Raw genomic sequence first — 8,065 nt, 5'->3', positions numbered from 1 at the left:
CAGTTCAGTACATTTCAATGTGACAAATTGTATTGTTCTGAAGTGCTTTAGTCAAAAGAATGGCCTCCAGATTTTTGCTACTTCTATTTCTCTCTTGTTTGCTTTTCAAGGCATCTCTGAGCATCCTTTTCTCTTTCATTTTCTCGTTCTAGTCCTTATAATCTTAGGGCTGGTGCTTTCCAATAAAATATACTAATTTATCTTCTCTCCATCAGTGTCTCATGGATTATTTTCCTGGTTAAAGAAAGCTCTGACAGCATTTAGGTATATCAGAAGCATTGTGTGTTTAGCTTGTATACCCAACTTGCACAAGGTTTATGAGATCCTCCAACTTCAGTATTTTCTTGGGTCTCCCTGCTGATGGGTTCACATCTTTCTTCTCATCTACACTGTTTAATTCGCTTTGTAATGTCTTCATCCCCAATTCAACCCAACAAATCCTTCATTGTGATTGTTAAAGCACTCCTTCTGAAATACTTTTCTAAGATCTGGGATTTTTCATGGCTTCCCTTACTTTATGGAACCAAGAACAAACTCCACATTAGAGCAAACTGCTTTCATGTTGTTTCCCCAGATGTGCTTCATACTGCATGCAAGCTCAGTGGGATTTCCCAGAATAGAACCCAAAGCCCAAAGCTCTGTGCCTTTATCCACATCATTTCCTTGTTGTATTTGCTTCTTCTTTGCATCCCTCATCGTCTAGAAATGGCTCCTCACAATTACGACTTCTCTGGAGTTGTTCTGTGTCCAGACGTGTTCAAGGCCCACTTTTTTCCTGTGATTTTAGAGACTCTTAAAGTCCAAAACTGTAGAGTCTACAGTGATAACTTTTCTCATCTTTGCCTTCATTAACTAGGCCAAGCTTTATATTTCTGGGTGGTTGTTTTGATTTTGTTTGTTTGTTTGATTTTCCCCTCCTAGACAAACATCTTGTGAAATATTACTGAGCCGATAAATTAATGGTGACTCAGGTTAGCTTTCTCTTCTTATCCAAGCCATAAGATGAGGACTAGGCAGGGACTCCCTGCAAAAGGGGAGGAAGGAAGCTCAGACTGGAAATAACAGACTGCCCCTGTCTCTGGCCCCTAAGATAGAAACTTCTTATCCTCTTTGGTTCTGGCTTCAAAGAGTTTCTTTTTGACTTACACTATTTGTGACAAGTCAAGGCTATCCCTTGCTTTTTTTTTTTTTTTTTTTTAATCTCTCTTTTCTAAATTTTTTTTTTCAGAGCATATTTGTGGCCATTGCAGGGCCATGAACAAAAAGTATATCCTGATAAAAATATCAGATTAGTGAATGGTTTTCTTGTCTATGGAATTATTAAAACCCTAGTGGTCTGACAAGTGGTATTTTCTTATTTTGAACAATAGGACTGTTCTCTCTCTACTCTATAGATTCTGTTGGTGAGTTAATAGGTATTGTCAATGTTACATAAAAACATATTTTGAAAGACATGTATTTAAAACTCTATTACTTCTGTTACACTAAATTAAAGACTAAAATAAAAGGTCTAAGTAATAAGAATTTTAAAAAGCAGCATAACCATTATTTCTGAACCTGATATACAATGGTGTGATTGTATTCTGGAAGCCCATGATTCATCCTGACAGGGAACTGGTGGATCATATTGTCATGGCAACAGGATAGCTTCTTGGGTTTAAATTTGTTTGTGTTGCAGATCCATAACTTTAAAAGCTTATCTGGAGCTTTTAGAGAACAACTTGTGTTGCTTCTGAGACTCGGGCTGTATGCTAAAAATTCATGGCTATTTTGCAAATGGTAATTTGAGTGTTCTTTGCTTTTGTTCTCTTTTGTCTACAAAGTGAGCAGTTAGAAGACTAAAATTGTTGTGCCTGAGTGTTTTGTTTGTCTCTTGTTTAGCTTCACTATAGAACTGCAGAGGTAATAAATTGCTTCCCCCATATTCACTGTATGGAAACTGCGGATTTATGTTTTGGGGTATAAATATGTACATTCTTTCACTGAGGCAGTAAGAATGAAATAGACGAAATTATTTTGGCAGGCTAAATATTCAGAACCTAATAAGCTGAATATATTGTTCTGCAAAGGCAGGACTTTGCAGCCTTTTCAGTTCTTCCTGCATGACAAAGGCACTTGCTTTTGCCTAGAAATTTCCTGTAAACAGTGAAGAAAAAAACAATGATCAATGGTTCTTGTTCTTTGCCCAGCAGAATGTCCTTGACACCTCTCCCATTGTGGCTCAGTGCTGACAGCTGGGTTCTCATTTGGAAGCAGAGAAGACAGAGCCAGGGGAATGGGAGCTGTAGAGAATGAGGAGAGAGGAGAATAAGACTGGAGGAGAAGGGGCAGGAGGAGGAGGAGGAGGAGGAGGAGTGAGAGACAGAGAGAGACAGAGACAGAGAGGGAGACAGAGGGAAAGAGAGACAGACACATACACAGAGAGAGAGAGACAGAGAGAGAGACAGAGAAAGACACATGCAGAGAGAAAGAGGGAGACAGAAAGAGAGAGGGAGGCAGAGTGAGAGAGAGACAGACACACACACAGAGAGAAACAGGGAGAGAGAGAGAGACAGAGAGAGAGAGAAGAGAACAGAACCATTTGTTGTTGACTTCAGAGTCTTTAACCCCTAAATATTAAAAGGGACAGAAATTTCCCACATTAGCATGAAGCTCCTTAATCCCTTCAGTAGAATAAAATGTATGAGTTAGCTGTGTCATTAAAGAGGCCAATAGAGGAAGTTTACAGGGTGATTATGAAACAAAGAAGGTATTTTGATTGTGCTAGTCCTGAATTAAGGGGAAGAAACCCTAGAAATTCAAAACAAAATGAAACAAAACTAATAGCTAATTAGCTAAGGTAGAGACAAATTCTGCTAGCCAAGATGGTGTTCTCTGGCCAATTATTTAATGTGCTGAAAACAGGCTTGGGTGGTTACGAATAAAGACAAGATAAAGGCCATTTGTTAGGCTTTTGTGCTGCGCAGGCGTCCTTATTACGTGGCTGTGTTGTTTGCTTCTGTTTTTCTGCTTCTCTGGTGTGTGAACAGAACTCCTGGAGAGAAGCTGTGTCTGGAAAGATTGACTGACTGATTAGAACTGCCTACTGTGGAGAGACTGGAATGTTCCAGGTCCAGAGGCTAATTGCCTCATCTTAGGCTAGCTTTAGCCCTGGGAACAGCCTTTCATTGCCAACTTCTGTGGTAGAACTAAGATCCCATGTCTAATAGATAAAACCCTTTTGATATCTATGTAATTAGTAGACCCCTAGCTTCCACCAACCCAAAAGCTAAGAATGTTATCAGATAACGTCTTATTCCTAAGAAGCTTGCCTCCAACTTTCTATAAGCCTCGACTAATGCACCAACCAACACTGCCCACTCCAGCCAGTGTATTTTCAACTTGCTCTGATTTATGGCTTTCTCTGTTCTATATAATTATCAAATTTCACAAAAATGCTTCCATGCTGGAATGTGGAATTGGGGGTAAGCTAAGTGTTAGTTACTTGGGTTATGATTGGGCAAAATGGCTCCAGAGTAAATGATGTCTTACACCCTTTGTGATGAGAGATGTAGTGTGTGTGTGTGTGTGTGTGTGTGTGTATGTGTGCATGTGTGTTTGTGAATGTGTGCTGACATAGGGTGTAGTATATATTACAAGAGTTAATCTTGGAGTTTGGCATTTGCTTGCTTATTTATCTGTTATTAGTTTTCATAGAAGCATTGGTATCCATAGTTGGCCTCATCGTAATTTGATTTTGGAAAACTTGCTTTTGTGGATCGAACTAGAACTAGGTTTTGAAACTGCCTCTGAAGCTCCTAGCTGTATATACATAAGAAAGCCAATGAGTTGTTCTGCTAAGAGAACAATAGAGATGCAACTTCATGTAAGGTCAACCAAAAGTAGTTCTTCTCTTCCAGGAAAAAGAAATGAAGAAAGCCACTTATCTTCTATGGGTGACACAGTGTGCCTGTAAGTTAGGGCACAGTAATCATGTCACTGAGATGGTTACTCTATGATTAGTAGGAAGGTTTTTATTGTGTGTTAAAAGAGAGAACATCCAGAAGCATCTGGAAGAGTCCAGAACACAGAGAACAAGAGGCAGGCTGGACATGGCCAGTGATAGGGAAGAATGGCATGGAAAGTCATGTGGTTGTAAAGAGGATGAGTAGATGAGAGGAGAGAAATCCATGAGCAGGAGCAGCCTAGGAGTGTACAGTGGAGGAGGAGGTAAGAAGGCCAGGGTGCTAGATTTGTAGACTTTGTGATATGTAACATGTACATATGAATAGGGACCAAATTGGCTTTGGTAGGCAATGTGGGTACACATCAATAGTGAACAAGATGCTTCAGGCAAAAGAAAGGAATATAGGGAAGTAGCTCTTCTTGGCAGACAGAAACCCTTATCACAGGTTCCTGCAGAATGCTCAAAGTGTTTGCTATCAATCCTGTGGTCTATCAGATGCTGAGCCAAGACTGTCATTTAAAACCAAAGCCAGTGGAGCTGCCATTTTAGAGGAAAACAGAGTACCTTTTGGACATGACAGTGTCTACTACATAAGGATTTACAAAGATGTTTTAGTGTCACTTCAAGTCATGTGTTCCATAGCACAGTTTGCTTAGGTTTTAGGAGCAGCCTACTCATATTTTCTTTTAGTGTGCTCAAATATGAATATGTTTTTGAGTATTACAAACATTCACAATATCCCCAGTGGTCTGAGAAAGTGAACATTTTCTCTGAACAACCAATTTATCCTTAGAAAGTGTTTCCTGGTAATAGAAATTTTATGTATAAGTTTTTATTGGGATTTCATATTATGCTACTGAGAATATATCATTATAATATCATCCACTGAGCCATAATTATTTGGGGGATGAGCGAGTGTTATGGAGAGCCCACTAGAGATGACCACTTAGACAAAGTTTATAGCCAATTGAAAATCTTTATTCTAGTTGGCTGGGACTATACTGAGGTATTTGGGGGATACAAGTGTAGTCTCAAGTGTTTAGACCAAGAAACTTTTAAAGGCAAATATTGCATCCAGTTATTTTGTTCAGCAGCTGCATGAGAAGGTGTGCACGAGCCATCACTTTAACAGAAGTTAAAATAAGCAGTTAGCTGGAGGCAGAGTTTTGTACAGAAAGACAGTTTAACAGAGGTTAAGTTACCTGGGCTTCTTGACCTTGGGTTCCTAGATTACAGTTGGGTAGTTTTCCATAAGATTCTCCATCAAAGAGAAAGATTCTAGGTCTGTTGAACCTGAAATGTGCCCTCAGCAAGGATACCAGATGAAGGAGACTCTGCACTGTCTTTCCCTGTCAAAGTAGAGAAAGGTTCCATCTCTACAGAGAACAGCTGGACTCCTCCTCCCTTACTTTTCCTCTTGAGACCCCCCCCCTTCTTTTTCTGCTGTAAGACCAACTTAAACTCACATGAATGAGAAAAAGTTACAACTTGAAAAGAGATTGTTTCACTGAATCACAGGTTGTATGTGAGGAAGAGCAGGTTATGCCTTAGGAATTAGATCTGCAGACTCTCAGAAGCTATGCCCATGTCATATTGCAAATGCAGGCTAGCATAGGGAGTAGTTTTAATGCGAGACTCTACTTGTTTGGGACTGTATACATATGTGTCTCATAGTAATCTACCTAGCAACCTGTTGGTGATGTATAGTGTTGGGAGCCGACTTTAGTAAAAAGCGGCTAGATCAACGTTGCAGCCATCTGGAACCATATACCCTGATGAAAGACTTGGTTTTCAAAAGCCTATAACAGCTGAAGCACACTCTGATAAATATATTGTTTATCCCACATAGCTTGTTTTGCTGTTTAGTGACCTCAGCTGTACGGTGCACGTGGTAAAGTGTTTTCACCTGTGTTCTCCTGCTTGTGTTTATAAATACCCCAGATTTCCTTTCAATAAAGGAGACAGGATGAGAATTAAGATCGGACCACACACCCTGTCTTGTCTCCATTCGTTGCATCCCTTGCCCCTCCAGCCCCACTCTCTCTCTTGACCAGAGCACTTAGCCCCAAAGCGTGGGGCAGTGTGGACAGCAGCATAGTAGTACCAAAGTGTTGAGGCAGAGTGCAGGCCTCAACAGTATAGGACACCAGTGATTCTCCACACTTGCATCCAGCCATTAGGCTGCTTCTGAATCTGAATGCAAATAAATGACTCCACTTAGCATCCTACTGGCAACACCACATTTTTATTAAATATGTTCCAGCGAAAACCCTACAACCGAGGAAGGTGGAGTAATCGACAATGAACAAATTTGAAGCGCATGTGCAACAGGGCCATCTGAGACTTTCGAGTGAGTTTTTAAGAAAGCTAAAACCTCTTTTCACCATATTATGCCAAGACATGATACATATTTCATATGACTAAAACCAAACTCATTATGGGAAGAATCATGTACATTGAGCAAAGGCTTAAACAATCCAAGCCTGTTGATCAAAGCCATGAGCCACCCCCTCCAACATTCACCCCTTAATATTCACCTTTTAATATTCAAACTCCTTTTCCTTTTGAATCTCCTTTAAATAAAAGCCCCAAGTGATAACTGGGAACTTCAAGTATGCTCTGACTCATATGGCCAGCTTTCAGGAATGAAACCATATTTCAGAGTTTTACTATTGCTTTGCTTTTGAATGAAGTTTCCATGCTGATTAGCAATGTCCACATTCATTTATTTCATTTGTCAATGAAACAGCAAGAACCTGGAAATACCTGACATTCACTTGCAGTAAGATTTCTGGAGACTATTAATACCCACCATAATTGGTTTAAGAAAAAATGAAGCATTTGCCAATGTTATTAAATGAAAGATCCAATGTGCTGATCATCCTGCATTGTCTAGGTGTACTCTAAACCTAATAACTGCTTATGAAAAAGAGAGACAAGCAAAGTAATGAATGATTCACAAGTGTAGACGTGCCAAATGCTACTAGAAGGAAAAGTGGAGGAAACGTGGAAAATAGTATATCCTAGAGTCCTTGTAGGAAGCATACCCAGCCTATAGTCCATTTCAGATGTGTGACCTTCATCAATGTCAGAAGAAAAATTATCCCTTACTGGCAGAAATTGTTACAGCAGTCACAAGGAACTAATCACAAAAGAGTAGAATCAGACTTGAAGAAATATCTGTGGTTCTTCACCACAGCCTATCCAGAGACACAGGAGATAAGAAAATAGTTGGATATTTAAGAAGTTGTCATTGTGGCTTTAAATTATTTTTTCATTTCTACTGAGATAATCTTTCTCATATTTTATCCATCATTTTGCTCCAAATACCAAAGGCATGGGTATTCCTCTGCCTCACGTTTGTATATTCCCTTTCTCATTCCAACTGTTCATTGGTTAGTGTTTGCAGTGCCTGGAGTCAAACTCAGTTCCTTGGCCTAGACTGACCAGAATCTTTTCTGTATCCTCTATGCCTGTCTTCTCATCATTGATCTCATAATTAATCCTCTATTTCTATGAGGATAAAATTAACCTTAATTTCCATAAAATATTGTTTGTGTATTATAATACCTTTGGGACTTAAAAAAAAGTTTGCAATACCTGGCCTCTTTTCAAATTCTGTTTTGTTTTTTTTTTTTTTTTTTTTTGTTTTTTTTTTTTTTTTTTTTTATGAACAAATCATAGAGGTATTCTAGTCAAATAGGATTTTCACTTTATGGACTAGCTATTCAAAATATTCTTTTAAAAAATTGCTTATGTTTCTAGTGATCTGTGCACACAAAATATTTGGCCATGCCCTTATGGCTAGAATTGCAATCCTCTGAAATGTTGTGGTTGCTTGTCTGAATGTCTGAACTGTAACTAAAGGACTTGTTTTCTTAAAAAAAAAAATCAAGTCAGGAGTTATTAAGACAAATTTTCATCATAGAAAGTAGAAGCTTGTGGCTCATCTTAATAACAACAGAGATAATTAACAAAACATCATATGAAATAATTGACTTAGAATAAACTAATTGCTTACTCATGCTTGTTTTTAGCCAGTGATAGAAAAAGTATGGTAATCCCAGTATAAAAAGAGGACATAAAGCTTTAGCAATCACAGCTTCATCCTTTGTTAGG

Source organism: Arvicanthis niloticus, chromosome 22 (assembly GCF_011762505.2).
Source record: "Arvicanthis niloticus isolate mArvNil1 chromosome 22, mArvNil1.pat.X, whole genome shotgun sequence".
In the NCBI taxonomy this organism is placed as follows: domain Eukaryota; kingdom Metazoa; phylum Chordata; class Mammalia; order Rodentia; family Muridae; genus Arvicanthis; species Arvicanthis niloticus.
Note: the sequence above shows the minus strand (reverse complement) of the source record.